At 42.3% G+C, this 19,022-nt stretch overlaps 1 long non-coding RNA gene across 1 annotated transcript; it reads left to right on the top strand.

Annotated features, from left to right (window-relative positions):
* Positions 1–14,842: 14,842 nt before the first annotated feature.
* On the top strand, positions 14,843–16,098 carry LOC307261462. Its single transcript, XR_013845221.1, has 3 exons — positions 14,843–14,946; positions 15,280–15,423; positions 15,933–16,098. It is a non-coding gene; the product is annotated as an uncharacterized lncRNA (long non-coding RNA).
* Positions 16,099–19,022: the final 2,924 nt, after the last annotated feature.

Raw genomic sequence — 19,022 nt, 5'->3', positions numbered from 1 at the left:
ATGGAACATAGCTGTGATGCTCAGGGATCTGCAAATAAAACTCTAAAGCATGCTTGTGCAGACAGCTGTGCCTGGGATCGCTGTGCCAAGGTTCAAGGCCTGAGGTAACAGCATGGAATCCTTTCTCCTTATGTCACTGATTCACAGTCTGCAAGTGGGCCACTGTGGATCTAAACTGCATGCATCAGGTCTCCTCATATTCAATTGAAAGGTATTGTATTATTATGACAGACAATTCTAGGGGTTTGAAGGAGGTTTATCTCTAAACATGTGCTGTGTCTGAAATCGCGCACTTCTGTACTGGCACTTACTTTTTTGAGTGCACTTTGCGCAAAACCGGAGTGTGCCAAAATGCAGTGCACTGTAAGTTCCTCGGTCGTGCACTCAAAACGGTCTAAAACTTGAGTGTGGAGCGATGGATACTTTCCACACTCAACGGCCGCCATCTTGCCTATAGCGGAGAGGACGGGACATTAAAATCAAAATAGAGGAGCTTGAAGCAACTGTGGCGACGGACGCGCTCTACAAAAGTTAAATTACACATTTGTTTAGTTTTTCCGTACAACTACACTGTTTTAGACTGTATCCGACCGTTTAAAAAAAAATACCACCTAAGAAGAACCTTCAAAATGCAAAGTCATTTCCGGTAGGTGTGCGACGGCAGTTTGGACCATAGACATTATAAAGGATATACGCTGCATTGGGCGTTGAGCGCGAGAAATGCGGGCGCCATCTTGGACCGGTCACACGGTCCACTCAGTGTAGTCTGTTTGGCAGGTGGAATGAACTGTCAGCGCATGTAATTAATCATATCTCATTAAATACCAAACTGATTTTCACGCGGTTTTCTTTGCTGCAAAGATCATACATGTAGCTAAGATACAGGGCACAAGTTTCGACGTGTTTTAATATTCATAGTGGGCTTAACAGTCATAGAAGATTCTGATATGATAAGTAACCAGACGTCCGAGTCACACACTTCGTCCGGGAGGAGATTGAAACGGAGGATGTGTTTCTGCTTGGGGAACATATTGAGGAGACACAGTTTGGCATCGACAACCACCATTCCGACTTGTTGTCATTGGTTGTGTCTGTCTTTCACAAATTAAGGCTGCACCACATTGCCAAACTCGCCTCGCTTGAATTTCTCTTCGGAGTAAAATGCGATTGTAAGGATGGTTAACTTTATTTTATGCATTTGAGTATTATTGTTTGCTGTTGTTGTTTGATTTTCCCTTAATTTCCCTTTTGATTGCAGTGGTTTGTATTGAATGTGTTTTTAAATGTACCGCGCTGCAAGGCACGCATTGATTTCCTGTCTGTCTGAGGAACCAACTCGAGACTAGACTGAATTTGGTATTCCCCCCTAGTATAGAACATTGGACAACCAAGAAGACTTTGCTTTTAAATAAACCCGTCCTCTTTTAAGAGGCAATTGCCTAACAAGCTTGTGTTTTAAATTAGAGAAATAAAACATATTTTTACATGAACACTCATGTTGTCCTTCTCTTTTAATGAGATAGGCCTATTATAGGCAATACACTGGTTTTTATTTATATTTAATGCCTTCATGGGAAACATCCACCCTTCATATGTACCATACTCGACTACTCCTCCTAAATTGCCCCGAGCTAACTCCAGTTTAGGAATAACTGCCTTTTTTTTTTTTTTTTGCAAAATACCTATCATAGCCTACATCACATATCATAAAGGTGACCAGACGTCCCCATTGTTGGTTGCCTGTCCCTGGCTAAACAGAAACAACTACCTGTTCCCGTTTTGTTGACACCTCATTAGGTTTTTCAATCAGATTGCTAGTCAAACTGGGAATGTCTCCGTTTTCCCCCTTTTCGGGGGATGTTCCTCGTTTTGATCTCGGACGTCTGGTTACTTAGCCTATATCATATCAGAATCTTCTATGACTGTTAAGCCCACTATGAATATTAAAACACGTCGAAACTTGTGCCCTGTATCTTAGCTACATGTATGATCTTTGCAGCAAAGAAAACCGCGTGAAAATCAGTTTGGTATTTAATGAGATATGATTAATTACATGCGCTGACAGTTCATTGCACCTGCCAAACAGACTACACTGAGTGGAACGTGTGACCGGTTCAAGATGGCGGCCCCACGGCTCGTCAGCGCCAATAGGCAGTAGCGGCCAACGCGGCGTCTATCCTTTATAATGTCTATGGTTTGGACAGTGCACTGTAGAAATGAGAGCACTGCGTCTATAAGTAAGTGTACTGTAGGGATAATAAAGTGCACTCAATGTAAGTGCACTTACGTGAGTGCGTGATTTCAGACACAGCAATGGACACACTTTATATCCTCTTTGTTCAGGTGGAAAATGCTAGACTTGGTTGAGAAAATAAGAGCTGAAAAAGTTAACGATCCAACTAACTAGAAAACAAAATCTAATGAATTCGATTCTGGAGAATGCTTGTTGTCAAAATCCGTTTTCCGTCAAAATCCTTCCGTTACCTGAATGTCTGAGTGCTGAAAAGAAATCTGGTGTTAATACACTAAAGCCCCTGTCTCACCGGGCTGTGACACATTGCGAACGGCAAGGGGAAATGAGTGGCTAAGTGGATCCCTAGTGTGAGCCTTGTTGATGTTATCGATTCAGAACATTTTAAACTTGACCTATTTTGTTAGCATTTTGTTGAGGCAAAAGTGTACAGGTGGGGCTTGAAAACTTCTCCGCCTCCAAAGTGGGGAATGACAGAAAAAGTTTTAGAACCACTGTGCTACAGCGACATCTCCCAACTGTATGTGATTCATTTCCTAACCTAGTTTCAGTGGAGGGTCACTGAGCCGTGATGTGATGCTATGCTATGTGTGTATGAGCAGTAGGGTTGCAAAATTGCGGGAATTTTCAAAGTTGGAAACTTTCTTCTTCAAAGGTTTTTTTATTCATCAAAAGATTTGCAAAGCAAATACAATACAGTGATTTAGTTTTTCCCCTTTTTTCTTCCCCCGAACACACCCCGCCCATACCCCCCCCCCACCCCCCAACCACAAACAATCCTGCATCAACAAAAAAAAAACACACAAAAAAAAGAAAAAAAAACAATACACAATGTTAAAAAATTACATAAACGAAATACACGCTACACGAAACAAATAAACAATCGATATGAAAAAAAAAAAAAAGATAATCTTGTATTGTTGTTTTTTTTTAAATAATCTAGGAAGGGGCTCCAAATTCTGTCAAATTTATGCTCGGATCCCTGGGTAGTATAACTTATTTTCTCTAAATTCATACATGACATAATGTCTCTAATCCAATGTGAGTGGGAAGGAGGAGCAGGATCTTTCCACTTGAGTAAGATAGCCCTACGAGCAAGTAATGAGGTGAAGGCCAGTACCTTCAACTTCACTTTAGGCAAGCCCGGATTTGGAGCAATGCCAAAAATTGCAGTGAAAGGGTTCGGCTCAATTTGATGCTGAAGTACTTCAGAAATTGTTTGAAAAACTGATGTCCAGAACTCAGTCAAGGTGGGACACAACCAGTACATGTGTGTACACAAGAGTGATGCCGGTGCGCTCTTACAGCTATCACAGGTCGGGTCTACATCGGGGAACATACGAGCTAATTTAGTTTTAGACATGTGGATACGATGTACTACTTTAAATTGCACAAGAGCATGTCGGGCGCACATGGAGGTAGAGTGTATCCGATCCAGGACTAAATCCCACATGTGATCTGTGAAGGCAGAACCTAGGTCCTGCTTCCACAGGGTTCTTATAGCTGCTAATGAGGGGCTATGCAACTTTTGAGCCTTTTAATGTGGGGTTTACCGAAAGAAACAAATCGACATGATTAGCTGGCGGTTTGTGAGGGAATTGGGGAATTAACTTCTGCGTAAAATGCCTGATTTGCAGAAATCGGAAAAAATTAGTCTTTTCGATACCAAAATGTTTTGTCAATTGAGAAAAAGTAGCAAATAGATCATTAATAAATAAATCACCGATGCATTTTAAGCCTTTTTATGTTTATTAAGTTGGAAACTTTCAATGGGAATTAACGGGACTTTTGGGAATAAACAGGAATAAATGGGAATTTACTAAATTCAAGGTTGGCACTTAAAGGCCCTGGCAACCCAAATGCACTAAATCCTTCTAACTATGTTATTTCAGTTTTGGCAAACCGGTTTCCCGATAACGTCCTCTCTTAGCGAGCTACGAAGACTCCTACGTTATGATTTACCAAAGTTGTTTACCTCTGTAGTCGTGGTTACCGAACGTCTCTTAAGGCCAGGACACACCGGCCCGATAATCGGCCATCGGATATGGTCGTAGAGTCTGGAGGGGGCGGGGACACAAATCTGTTCGGTGTGTTCGGTGACGTCGGCCGTCGTAGATGTCGTCAGGCTGGCAGTCTTTCAGTGGGAGCAATTTGATTGGTGGAGGGCTAGCGAATCAGTGAAGCCCGGAAGTGAGGCAGGTAGCACAAACAGCTGACAACAGTATCGCATCGCTAGCCTTTTTTTAATGTGTTTGTTTGTTTCGTTCAGCGAGTACTCACATGCATCAACCCTTCTTGACTGCTAGACACAATGCTCGACACTCTTTGCTAAAAATGGTGCTCCTTATGGTCCATAGATATAAATACGTATTTATAGACCCCTTATCAGTCTACGTCACACAGCGTCACTCCCCTCTCTACTGCGCATGTCCGTTGCAGAAAGAGACAAGAGCGACACGAGCCGCAATCATGTCTTGTTGTGCTGTTGGATGCACAAACCGTTTATTTTTAGTTTGAATGGTGATAAAGCTAGTAAATGCCCAAATTCACCGCTGTATAATTACATAAATGAGTTGTGAAATGTTTACAATAAGGACAGTGACCGGAGACGAGGCTATAGCAATGGAAAGCAATGGAGGCTTATTTACAATGACCCACGTTATACATCTCCGTCCTCTTCCCTTGTGTTTGACTCTATATGGTTTGACTAGGCAGTAGGGGTTTGCACGTGTACACGTGTAGCCGGTAAGTAGGCTAAATCATACCATTTAGGAAAAATCAATAAACGAAAACCGAGTGGGGTCGACATGTGCTAGCCTACTGTAGGCTACTAAAGCAGATAACACAACACATTATTGTGTTTGGTTATAATATTTATTCATTTAACTATTTAACTGCTCCACCATAAGTTTCACTTTCCTTTTCATCTCCGTCTCAAACAGCTGGTCGGCTCGTGAGCCCAACGGCCCCGAAAGCAGGAGTCAGTCTAAAAACAGATGATCACGGCTAGTTATGATCACTTTTAAATCAAAAAGCTAAATTATGAAATAAAGGCATCTCTGCCTCTCTGTCTATCTGTCTGCCGGTCTTTACTGTCACTCTCCAACAGCAGTCCGGCCACTGAAGTCGTCAGGGCCATTTCTTCTCATCATTTATCTACTCAACTGCCGGCAACGCGTATGGGTCATTAAGACGTATCTCGTTCAATAGTGTTAATGTTTCCGCATAACCAATGTTATCACTCGCCGATAAACTGTTTTTAGTAAGCTGACAACATCGCTATTTAGCACCATGGACCTATAAAGAAACACCGCAACTGCAATATAACCAAACGGGTAACCATGGCAACCAGCCAAAAAAAATTCTTTCTGCAACTATGCAGCGCGCGCATCCGCCGTGTTGATAAACAGATAAGGGGGGTCTATATCTATGTTTATGGTCTAGAGAGCTGTCCCATCATTTCCGGCTTCCGTATATTTTTGGGCCACAATACAGATTAGCGCCGCCTGCTGTTATGGAGACATTACATCCCGCGCAAGCGCAGAGCGTACGGAAAGTCAGTAGTCGGCTCGGTGTGTTCTTGGCACTTTTTTGGCCGCAACGGGCAGACTGGAGTTGCCTGAATCGGCAGACTCCATTTTCGGTCGGTAGTCGGACCGGTGTATCCTGGCCTTTAGGAGAAACACTCCTTACGTCGTTCGTACACTGCTGAAATCGATTGCTAAGAGTTCAATTTTCCATTTCCTGCTCATTTCTTGCGCAGCTGCATGACAACACTAGGCTATATTATAAGACGTATTGCAGTCTTTGCTAGAAATCCTTCTAGGCCGAAAAATGTATTTAACACTAAAAGCGCCAGCGTTCTTTTTATATGCTGCATAATCAAATCTACCCGTGCATTTCTAGTGTAATATAAAGTCATAGGCTACATTAGTTTGTTTAATCATCATCTGTGTTTTGGACCTCTTGTTTTATAATCTAAGTATCTTTAAGAACACTAATCACGTGTTGTGGTGGGTCAGTAATGAAACTGAAAGTGGATATAATATCGCCAATAGCCTATATCAATAAAAAACAGACGACCAAAACAGCGTCCAAATGAGCTAAAATCCTAAATACAATAAGCAGTAACATGGCACGCTTATTTTAAGGTAAGCTCTAATTGATTATGAATACATTTTTTCACACGTTTACATGTTTTGAGGCGGAGGATCCGACGCACTCTGCCCGGCTGCTGTCAGCTGAGCCGGAGGAGCTGTGTGAAACACATTGCGGAGGTTCTAGTGTTAACCATGGTCGAACATACTACCATAGCCTATAGGCTATTGATTTAAAAAAATATATAGAAAATATAGAAACAGCGGAGGAGATTAAGATGGTTTCCAGCAATTCTTTTCTTCGTGAATGTGTGGCAGTTCCATGCGCAACAGGGATGTCACTCGTGTCCGTTTTACGCATGGTGCGTTAACGGAAGGAAATGTGGGGGTATCTCTGGCAATGCCACAGCGATCGCAGGGACTCTCACTTGTGTCATTAAACTTATAAATCTGATTGTATTTCATATCAAAGGGACACAGCGATGACTGTATTAAATATCAAACTGATAAAAACGTATCACGTATATAGTATTTTCATATTGACGGACATCGCATCCATTCAGTTAATGCAAGTCAGTTAGATGACTAAAAAGTACTTATTCATATAGTTTGAACACTTTGTGAATCAGAGTGAATGGTATTCTGCTAAAATATGAAAAATATTTAAATATACGTGATATACACTATATACAGTTGGATCGTTTTTAACAGTTTGTTATTACAAATACAGTCATTGCTGTGTCTGTTTGATATGAAATACAGTCAGATGTATTAGTTTAATGACACAAGTGAGAGCTGAAACATCCCTACGGTAGAGCTAAGAAGGCTCTGAGGGCGCTCCAGACCAACCTTACCAACGTATGACGTACGAAAGAGATTCGTAGCAAAGAACGTTTCGGGAAACAGGCAAAATGTTAAGTAGGAACTCTAAGTAGGGGTTACGAATGACGTAGCGTTAAGAAGGCTTCGGGAAACTGGCCCCTGGACAGTAAAGAGCAGTTTATACAACTAAGTTTTATAATATATTTATGAACATTTATTTTCAATCAGATTTATCTTAAATAGGAGTCCACGCCCCCTACATGCACTGTGCATTCCTCCATCACATGGGGGGCATTTTACTTAGTTTATTGAATGGGTGGGGTCAGACAGATGAGTAATATTTTACTCAACATTCATCTTTTTGTTGTTCAGTGAAATTATTGATTGTTCATAAAATAATCCAAACTTGATAAAGTTCTACTTACAAATAAATCTGTTTAAAAGTAATGTTTTTTAATTGTATGATTGTGCATGTATGTCTGCCTATGACCAAACATAATGTTTATATGTTTACATTTATGTTTGGATATGAAACAGATCATTTAAATTACTGACATTTAGTTAATTCCTATAATTCCCAATTTTGAATATTTCCAAAATTCCACAGTAAAAGATCCCATGGAAAGTTTCAGGAAATGTACTGGAAACTTTCCACCCCTTTGCAACCCTGATGAGCAGGTTGTATGTGTCTGCACAAATCAGTATGACACTTCACAGTGTACACTCACACATGTCTTATATACGTAGTGTGCATTTCTCTACTGCCTCACACCATGTACAGTGGAGGAAATAAGTAATTGATCCCTCACCGATTTTGTAAATTTGCCCACTTACAAAGAAATGAGCGGTCTATAATTTTAAAGCTAAGTTTATTTTAACAGTGATAGACAGAATATCAAAAAGAAAATCCAGAAAATCACATTTTAAAAAATATATAAATTATTTTGCATTTCATTGAGTGAAATAAGTATTTGATCCCCTACCAACCATAAAGAATTCTGGCTCCCACAGATTAGTCCTCGAGCTGTAAAAAAGTATTCCTAATCTCAACTAGTTTCCTCTATAAAACACACCTGTCTCAACTTGTTACCTGTATAAAAGACACCTGTCCACAGAGTCAATAAATCAAACTCCAAGATCTCCATCATGGGCAAGACCAAAGAGCTGTCTAAGGACATCAGGGACAAGATTGTAGACCTGCACAAGGCCGGAATAGACTACAAACCATTGGCGAGAAGCTGGGTGAGAAGGAGACAACTGTTGGTGCGATTATTCGAAAATGAAAGAAACACAAAATGACCATCAATCTCCTTCGGTCTGGGGCTCCATGCAAGATCTCACCTTGTGGGGTATCAATGATCATGAGAAAGGTGAGGGATCAGCCCAGATCTACACGGGAGGAGCTTGTTTATGATCCCAAGGCAGCTGGGACCACAGTCACCAAGAAAACCATTGGTAACACACTATGCCGTAATGGATTGAAATCCTATAGTGTCCGTAAGGTCCCCCTGCTCAAGAAGGGACATGTACAGAACCGTCTGAAGTTTGCCAATGAACACCTTAACGACTCAGAGAATGCTTGGGAGAAGGTGATGTGGTCAGATTAGAACAAAATCAAGTTCTTTAGTATCATAGTGACTAACCATGCTTGGAGGAAGAGGAATTCTTTCTGACTATGACCCCAAGAACACCATCCCCACAGTCAAGCATGGAGGTTGAAGCGTTATGCTTTGGGGGTGTTTCTCTTCTAAGGGGAAAGGTGGACTTCACTGCATCGAAGGAACTATGGATGGGGCCATGTACCATGAAATACTTGGTGAGAACCTCTTTCTCTCAGCCAGGTCCGTTAAAATGGGTTGTGGATGGGTCTTCCAGCACGTCAATGACCCTAAAAATACAGCAAAGGCAACAAAGGAGTGGCCCAAGAAGAAGCACATTAAGGTCATGGTTAATCCAATAGATCTGTGGAGGGAGCTGAAGCTCAAGCGACAGCCTCGAAACCTTAAAGATTAGGAGAGGATCTGCAAAGGGGAGTGGTCCAAATATCCTCCTGAGATGTGTGCAAACCTGGTCATCAACTACAAGACACGTCTGACCTCTGTACAAGCCAACAAGGGTTTCTCCACCAAGTACTAAGCAATGTTTTGATAGGGGATCAAATACTTATTTCACTCAATGAAATGCTAAATAATTTATATCTTTTTTTATGTGATTTTCTGGATTTTCTTTTTGATATTCTGTCTATCACTGTTGAAATAAACCTAGCATTTAAATTATAGACCGTTCATTTCATTGTAAGTGGGCAAACTTACAAAATCAGAGAGGGATCAAATACTTTTTTCCTTCACTGTAAATTATGTCTGGTGGCGCTGTTTTATTGCTCATATATGGAGGAGGCTTTGCTGGCTTTCTCTGGCACCGTCCCTGAAGGATTGCTTTGGTTGTACTAAGAATCTTTTGAGCAATTCCTGCAAGATTCCTCATAATGTATTAGCAGAGAACACTAAGCCAAAATAAACAAATGAAATGCCATTTTTTAACCATTTTATGCGGAATTGCTTAGTTTATCACACTTACTGTAGATTCACATTTGTGCTTGGACCATTAGTGTAACAGAAAAAAATAAGTTCTCCAGCAGATGGCAGGTTTTGTTCACTGTATCATGTGTCTCTTGGGTAGATGCAGCCTGCTGTCAGGGGGGGAAGTTCCTTTGATAGCATGGCTTTGCAAACTACAAATGACTTCACACTGAAGGAATCTGAACTGAAGCAAAACACTAGGGAGAAATCTAGTTTGGTTAACTAAAAAAAAAAAAGTGGTTATATAAATCACAAAATACAAGTGTGAATCCTTCTCTGTGCATTCATTATTATTAATACCGGTCTGACCCCATACATATGTGCACCACTATAATCACAAAGTCAGCCTCACACTTTTTGAAAATGTTTTTATTTCGAACAAGTAAATAATAGAAAATGCAATAATAAACAATAAAATAAATGAAACAAGTGGACAGTTACAATAAAGTAATATTTACACACAATGAAAACCACAAATGAAAATAAACTGTCTTACACTTGCTTTACCTGTTCAAAAAGGGGTGAGAAGAAAACTCATTTAATCTCACCCCTTCTCCCTGATTTATATATCAATAATGACTATTGGCTTCCTTATTAATTATATAATAATAATCAAAAAATAGTAATATATATTAATATATATATTAGTTTTCAATATTATACAATTTGTTACCAATTGCATATTTATCTAATACTATCGTCATATTTGTCTAATAATATTGTCAAGTAATCTTTTAATAATATCTAATTAAACATTCAATATTATATAAATACCTTCAAATATATACATACCAGGCGCGGCTGGCCCATAGAGGGCGCTGGGGCGCCGCCCCCCTCCTCCGACCCCAAAAAAAATAAAATTATAATTTTTATTATTAATTATTTTTTATTAATTTGAGGCAACTAAACTATTTAATTTTACTTAAGAATGCACACTGAATTTATATTATGGCACTGTATTTACATTTCATGGCGTCTTTCATTTGGAGCAATTTGATTGGTGGAGGGCTAGCGAATCAGTGAAGCCCGGAAGTGAGGCGGGTAGCACAAACAGCTAACAACAGCTAGCCATCGTTTTAATGTGTTTGTTCGTTTCGTTTTGAGAGTACTCACATGCATCAACCCTTGTTGACTGCTCGACACCATGCTCGACACTCTCTGCTAAAAATTGTGCTCTTATGGTCCATAAATATAAATACGTATTTCTATCTTTGTTTATGCTCTAGTCTAGAGAGATGTCCAATCATTTCCGGCTTTTGTATTTTTTCGGGCCACAATACAGATTAGCGCCGCCTGCTGTTGTGGAGACATTACGTCCCGCGAGCGTACGGAAAATAAACAGTCCTCTCGGTGTGTTCTTTGGCCGCGACGGGAAGACTGGAGCTTCCTGAAACGGCCGACTCCATTTTTTGCGTAGTCGGAACATGTCGGACTGGTGTGTCCAGGGGCCTCATTTATCAAACTTTGCGTAGGATTTGCGTTAGAAGGTTGCTTTCGTAGGATTTAGGGCAGTGCGTGCGAAAGATATTTTCCGATTTATGAAGCAGTGCGCACGCACGTCCTACGCCTGTGTCCCTTCGTAAATCACAATCAATACTAAATGTGGCGCAGCTTTGAAGGCTTAATTTCACGCCCATAATTGCCTATAAATAGTCATAGGAACGCCCTAAATGAATATTCATTCATGAAATCATGGCGGAGAAAAAGACGAAGAAGCGAAATTTTACACAGTGCGAGGTGGAGGCGCTAATCACTGAAGTGGAAAAAAATATATATATTATTTGGTAGCCACGGTAGTGGAATTACAAACGCGAAAAAGGCCAGAGAGTGGCAATTGGTGGCGGACGCTGTCAATGCCTCGGCGTCCGAGGGTCGGACAGTGTCCGAAATTAAAAAAAAGTGGTCGGACCTGAAAGTTGATGCCAAAAAGCGCCTGGCGCTTCATCGCCGGAGCGTGACGGCCACGGGAGGGGGAACGGGAACACCGGAGCTGACCCCCAATGATGAGAGGATGGCCAGCATTATAGGGGAATCCCTACTGTGCGGCGTGGTCTCTGAGGGGGAAGGTGACACTGATGCGTGTGGGCCACCTGATTACTCGAGTAAGTAATTAGTATTTGATTTTTTTAAAATGAGTAGAAAGAGACATGGAATTTTAATTATTTTTTTTATTATTCCCCCCCCCCCCCCCCCCCCCAAAAAAAAAAAAAACAGCTGCCACGTGTTCCAGCGGGGCCGGGGTTGCCGCGTCCAGCGGCGGCGGTGCCTCGACCGGCGGTGCCTCGACCAGCGGGGCTGGGGGTGCTGCATCCAGCGGCAGCGGTGCCTCGACCAGCCGTTCCTCCACCAGCGGCGGAGTGGGTGCCTCCACCAGCGGCGGTGTGGGTGCCTCCACCAGCGGCGGTGTGGGTGCCTCCACCAGCGGCGGAGTGGGTGCCTCCACCAGCGGCGGTGTGGGTGCCTCCACCAGCGGCGGAGTGGGTGCCTCCACAGGGTGTCCGCGGAGTCTTAAAAAGTCTTAAAAAGTCTTAAATTCATTTTTCTAAATTTAAGGCCTTAAAAAGTCTTAAATTCGTCAAAAATGTCATATGCTGGTCTTAAATAAATAACTCGGAGGTCTTAAATTTGTCGGGGCAGGACTATTTTAATTTTTTTTTTCTCGCGGGACTTTTCGGGAAGGAGATGTAGAGAGGCTACTTTCTTGCGAGCTGCATATATAAACGGATGTCTGCGCGCTTGCTAGCTAGTCTGCAACAATGGGTAAGTGCAAATTCAACGTCACTTGGCTGGACGACGTCCGTTTCCGAGGTTGGCTGGCGTCCGTTGCCAACCCAGAACAGGCCAGATGCATTTCGTGCAAAAATACATTCAAGATCGGCACCATGGGGATTAAGGCTCTCGTCAGCCATATGCAGAGCCAAAAACACAAAACCTCTACCAGGAGCCACACACAGACCACAAACATTTCTACATTTTGCATCTCTGCCCCGGGGCCACCGCCGCAGACAACGGTCCGCGCTGCTAGCACTGACCTGAGGGTAGCATTTGGTGCGACACCAACACTGAAAGCGGAGGTGTTGTGGATTCTAAACACAGTGGTCAAGCACCAGTCCTACAACTCGAATGAGGGGATAGGAGATCTCTTCGGTTTGATGTTCCCTGACTCTCAAATCGCGAGCACCTTTACTGCTGGAAAGGACAAAACGGCGTATATAACTCGCTTCGGACTAGCGCCTTTCATCCGAAACGAGCTAATCCACAGCGTCAACAAGGCTGATTTTGTTTTGATGTTTGATGAGACGTTGAACCACGCCACTAAAAGCAAGCAACTTGACGTGCACGTCCGATATTGGGTCGGAGATAAAGTGCATTCCCGGTACTTGGGCTCGCAATTCATGGGACACGCAACAGCCCGAGATTTACTGCACCACTTCAAAGTAAGTAGCCTAATATACTTTTTTTTTTCAATTACTAATTGTTAACTTTATATCTATTTGGGCAATTTCATTATGCAGGCCTATTCAGTATAATGGTAGGCCTAAAATATGGAATGATGACGTGTGTGTGTGTGTGTGTGTGTGTGTGCGCGCGTGCGTGTGTGTGCTTGGGGGCCGTACATACTGTTTGTGTGTGTGTGTGTGTGTGTGTGTGTGTGTGTGCGCGTGTCGGCATGTGTGTGCTTGCATATGTTTAATGCAAATACATATTATAAGGTATAATGTGGCTGTAAGATGAATATAAAGTGCTTGCAGCTTTGAGTGTTATGTTTGTGTGTTTATACATGTGTGTGTGTGTGTGTGTGAGTAAATGAGTTAAGTTCATACATGTGTGTGTATTGATGCTGTGTAGGCTAGTCATTTCTACCCCATTATTTAGACGCACAGAGATGGGGACATAAGGGAAGGGAGAGGGAGTGGATGAATGGAAGAGGGAGAGAGTTAATGTTAACTGAGGATTGGTGCAGACATAATGTTAAATTACACTGAACCATTGGCAATCATGTCATTATAATCATAGTCATGTCTTTCTCAGGAGTGTGTGGAGGAGCTGAATCTGAGGAACATGGTGTCTATCTCCATGGATGGACCCAATGTAAATTGGAAATTCTTTGAGCTTCTACAGCAAGAGCACGCTGAGCAGTATGGTGGTGTCCAGCTGGTGAATGTGGGTAGCTGTGGCCTCCACACCCTACATAACGCATTCAAATGTGGATTCTCTATGTGGCAACTGGAGAAGGTAAGACAATTATAACTAAGAGCAATCTTTCATTAGTTTCACAAGGGAAATTTGAATATTTCAAAACATGGACAATAGACAGAATATAAAAAGAGCATGAATTTGATTTAATATTATTACAGATGTTTAATACTATTTACACATAATGTACATTAACGTTCAGTCGAGGGACTTGCTCAGGATGTTGCTTTGGTTACCCGGGCAACAGCCCATTTGCCTTCCTTGACTCAAGTTGCCCCTGTGAGAAAAAGATATCACTGTCACTGTGTGTGGTCTAATGGGCGGTGCTGGTTCTACAGTCTGATATGACAGGGGGAATGGGCCTGCAATATATTGCTCCTTTAAACAATTTTAGTGAAGAAGTCCCACTAGTGCTATCGGTGTGTGTATGGATGGGTAAAAGTCATTCTCCATCAGAGATGACGGTTAACTCATCATTCATCTCTCTTCCACCAAGGTGTTGAGGGGGATGCACTACCTTTTTCATAACACACCAGCAAGGAGGGATGACTTCGTTGCCCTCACCAAATCCACAGTCTTCCCGTTACCATTCTGTGGCCATAGGTGGATTGAAAACCTGCCAGTTGTGGAGAGGGCCATAGAGGTAATAGTAATAAAACTTTATTTATATTATAGCACTTATCAAAACATAATTACAAGGTGCTGCACAATATGATAAAATAGACATGCATGATGAAATAATACACACATACATGATGAAATATTAAAGGTATGGCCTTCACTGGTGACGTACGTGGATGCAGTGAGGACAAAGAAGGTTCCAAACCCTGGAACAGCCTCATTTGACACCATTGAAGCAGCCAAGCAAGATCCACTCATCTTGCCCAAGCTACAATTCTTCATGGCCATCTCAAGGACCTTCACTCCCTTTCTGACTAAGTATCAGACTGACGAACCAGTCATGCCATTCCTTAGCAAGGACTTGGTGGAGTTGTTCAAGGTAATCAAATTAATAATGAAGAATCAACAAGAAAAGCAAAACAAGTTGAGCGTGTGTGGGCATACTGTATGTGTGCGGGCATGTGTGTATGAGCATGCAAAAATGGGAGACGCTGTTTGGTAGCTTGATTCATCAAACTCTTCCCTAATCAAAACATAAAATGACTGAAAGATTATGTTTTTGCTAAGTAAAGGTCACTCATCATTTATTTATACTTGCTTATGATGATGTTAAGAGATTATTTTAAATAAATAATAACTAATATAGAAATGTTTATCATGACATTATCAAGGTACCTACCCCTCTATATAACAATTCCTTTTACCCTTTCAGAGTATGCTTAGGCGTTTTGTCAAGAGGGAGCATATCCAAAACATCACTCCACTGCAGATGGTGAGGCTGGATGTCGCTGACCAAAAGATCTGGGTCAACCTAAAGGAAGCTGACATAGGCTTGGGTGCAGAGGCAGCCCTCAAGGTAATTTAGATGTATTACTTATTACTTACTTTCTATCAAATGATGCTCCATATCCACCAGGCAGGAGAGAATGCTGTGTTAGGCCATTCAGCTGTATTTATAACACATTACCCATCTGTCAGGACCTCCAGAGAAAGAACAGCATAGGAGAGCTCACTGCCCTAGAGTTTAGGAAGGACTGCGTGAAGGGTATGTCAAATATCCTAAAGAAAGTCCAGGACAAGAGCCCCCTGAAGTACCCTATTGTGAGACAGGTGGCATGCCTGGACCCCACAGCCATGTACTCCGACCCAGACTGGTGCCAGGGAAGAATGAGAAGTGTAGTGCAGAAATTCCTGCAAGACAAGCAGTTGTCCAGAGGTGTCTCTGCTGGTATGAATAGTTCATAGAATAGTTTTAATGTTGTTCCTGATTATAAGGAACAATTGGACATAAGACCTTATGACTTGTATCATAATTAATCATCTAAATAAAATTTCACATATTTCCTTTCATCTGCTTTATTACAGGTGATGTGATTATCCAACAGTTTGGGAACTTCCTGTCTGTCGAGGCTAAAAGTGAGCAGTTTTTGTCCTTCCGGCCCATAGAAACCAGGCTTGATGTGTTTCTGCATGGCTTTCTCAGCCAACCCTACCCTGAGCTTTGGGGTTTCTGTCAGAAGATCCTACTGTTATCCCATGGGCAGGCAACAGTCGAGAGAGGCTTCTCGATTAATAAGGAGGTGGAGACTGTAAACCTTAAGGAGGACAGTGTCATTGCCCAGAGACTGGTATGTGACTACGTTGCCGTTTGTGGGGGGGTTGCCAATGTACCTCTCACCAAGGAGCTGCTGACCTCGGTGGGATCAGCAAGGTCAAAATATAGAGAACACCTTGACCTGGAAAAGAGGAAGAGCCAAGGTGCTGCACAAGGGCAGAAGAGGAAAGCTGCAGAAGAACACATCGCTGAGCTTAAAAAGAAAAAGAAAACTCTTCTGGAGGTATGTGGCTCTCTGGAGAAAGATGCTGACCTGTTTGCCGAGCAAGCTGAGGGTAAGTCTGGCACCTTGATGGCTCAGCTCATTACAAAATCAAACATCCTCAGGAAGAGATGCAAGGAAAAATTAAGTGAGCTGAAAAGCATAGAGGCAGAACTGGGGATTAAGGCTACAGAACTGAGGCTCACCTGAGGCTCATAACGTGTGTGCAGTAGGTCCATTAGTTTTTTTTGCGTTAGAGGTTTGCAGCTGCACTTGTTATTTTGTGAACCACAGAGCACACTGCTGTTTGACTCAATGTACTAAATTTGTTTGTATATTTTGTATTTTTGTAAATTATTTTGTATACTTCTTGGTCGGAAACATGCTGTTAAACTGCACTTGTACTTACAGTTTTTGAACCAGAGAGCACTGAGTATCACTTTATGTTCAATAAACAAACTAAAAGTAAACTTGAATGAGTCTCATTGAGTGACACACATGCTATGCTTGAGTTGTAATACAGCGGGATCCCCCCCACCATCGCGGGTTTAAGGTCTTAAATTTCATTCAAGGTGGTATTAAAAAGGTCTTAAAAAGTCTTAAATTTGACTTGCTGAAACCTGCAGATACCCTGCTCCACCAGCGGAACCGGGGCCAGCAACCGAGTCCTCACGGACAGTGTCCTGCAGCTGCAGCGGGAGACCGTTGCAGCTGTGAGAGATGTTGTGAGGGAGCTGCAGGGCATCAGGGATGTATTGTCAGCCATAAACCAAACGATGCAACAATTTCTTAACAAATAAAATAAAATAAATGCTACAATACCTTGTTTGTTTTACATGCGACGCATCACAGCCAAACGCTGGCGCACAGCGGCCACATTTGGCTCAAAAGCCTGGGGGTATGGGTCGGGGTCAGGGGCAACCCCACCATCTGCGTCAGGAGGGAGACGCACACCTCTTTGTTGTGCCAAATTGTGCAAGACTGCACAGGCCCGAACTATCCTGCACACCTTAACGGGGTTGTAGGATAGTCTCCCTCCTGACGCATCGAGGCAACGCCACCTGCCCTTGAGGAGGCCGATCGTGCGTTCTATAATAGCCCGCGTTTGGCTGTGGCGCACGTTGTACCGCCTTTCGTCCTCAGTTTGAGGGTTTTGGAAAGGGGTCAGCAGCCACTGTGTGAGGGGATAGCCACTGTCTCCTGCAACGTTAGGAAAGGTTAGACACTGAAGTATACCAAAATGTAGTTTTTTTTACACATACATTAATCAGGCTTACCTAGAAGCCAGCCATCACACACAGCCCCCGCTTCAAGTCTCTGTCCAACACTGCTATGTCGCAGAATGAATGAATCATGGGTTGACCCAGGCCACCGAGCCACTACATTTGTAATCATCATGTCCGCATCACAAATGATTTGGACATTCATTGAATGAAAATGCTTTCTATTGACAAAAACATTTTCATCCACACTTGGCGCCCTTATAGCAACATGCGTGCAGTCAATAGCACCGATTACATTTGGGAAACCGGACATTGCTGCAAATTGCGCTTTTTTATTTGCCTGTTCACCCACCGTGTAAGGAAATTGAATATACAGATGTGTCAAACCTATAATTCCTCCTAACACGTCTGGCATAACACGGCTGAGGGTTGGCTGCGAAATACCCGACCTGTCGGCCAGTTCCCTCTGAAAAGTGCCGGTTGCCAGAAATCCTAAGGTCGAGAGCACTTGAAGCGGGACTGGCACGGCGTTGCTCCGGCGCGTGCTCCTCTGTAGAGCCGGGCCCAACGCCGCACAGAGGTTCAGGAGGACTGCTCTTGGCAGTCGGTAGCGGCTCATGAGCCATTGATCGTTTCTGGAAAACGGGTCGTCATGGTCGTGGAAGACCCTCTCCCTCCGGATCCTTCTTTGTGCCAGATCTTCCAGTAATGCTAAATAAGCCATTTCGCGTAATTGCGCATTGGAATTGCATGCCTTTATACCCATCCAGCTAATTGCATCAAAACAGATACAGGTGTGGACCTAATGATGGACTTAATTGTTGACAAATATTTCCGAGCAACACACGCGGCGATGATGATTATAATAAAAATAATACTTTGCGTTGTCAAAACATTTCATTTATTTATTTTTATTTCAGCAAGTACTTGCCACGCGTTGGACCTGCTTAAAAACAAAACCATTAAAAAACAGGCTTCGGCCGTAAAAAAGAAATGTGTAAAACATCATATTAAAACTCTGCGCTCCTATTTCAGAAGGAGTCAAAAACAGCATCACACATTGTTTGCCCTGTTCACGTTTTTTATTCATGAGAAAAACATCCATAAAGTGAAAATAGTTGAATGAACGAAAAATACAAATACATAGATTTTACACTATTTTACAATTTGGAAAATAATATTCTTCTGGGGATATGGCGACAGGAAAACGTTTAGTTTGGTGCCTCAGTTCGATCTTCAGAAACGCTAAAAGGCAGGTTATTCTTTAATTATTTCTGAATATAGGTTTTAAAGTAGATCTGTTTTAAATGTGCACTCATATATGTCCGTTTGTAGGCTATTAAATATTAGAATCAGTTTTTTTGTATCACTCCATGGAAAAATCGGTCGAGGCATATTAATTGTAAGAATGGCTT

Source organism: Ammodytes marinus (genome assembly GCF_949987685.1).
Source record: "Ammodytes marinus genome assembly, chromosome: 15".
Taxonomy (NCBI): Eukaryota; Metazoa; Chordata; class Actinopteri; order Uranoscopiformes; family Ammodytidae; genus Ammodytes; species Ammodytes marinus.
This window is presented reverse-complemented; position numbering and strand designations above follow the sequence as displayed.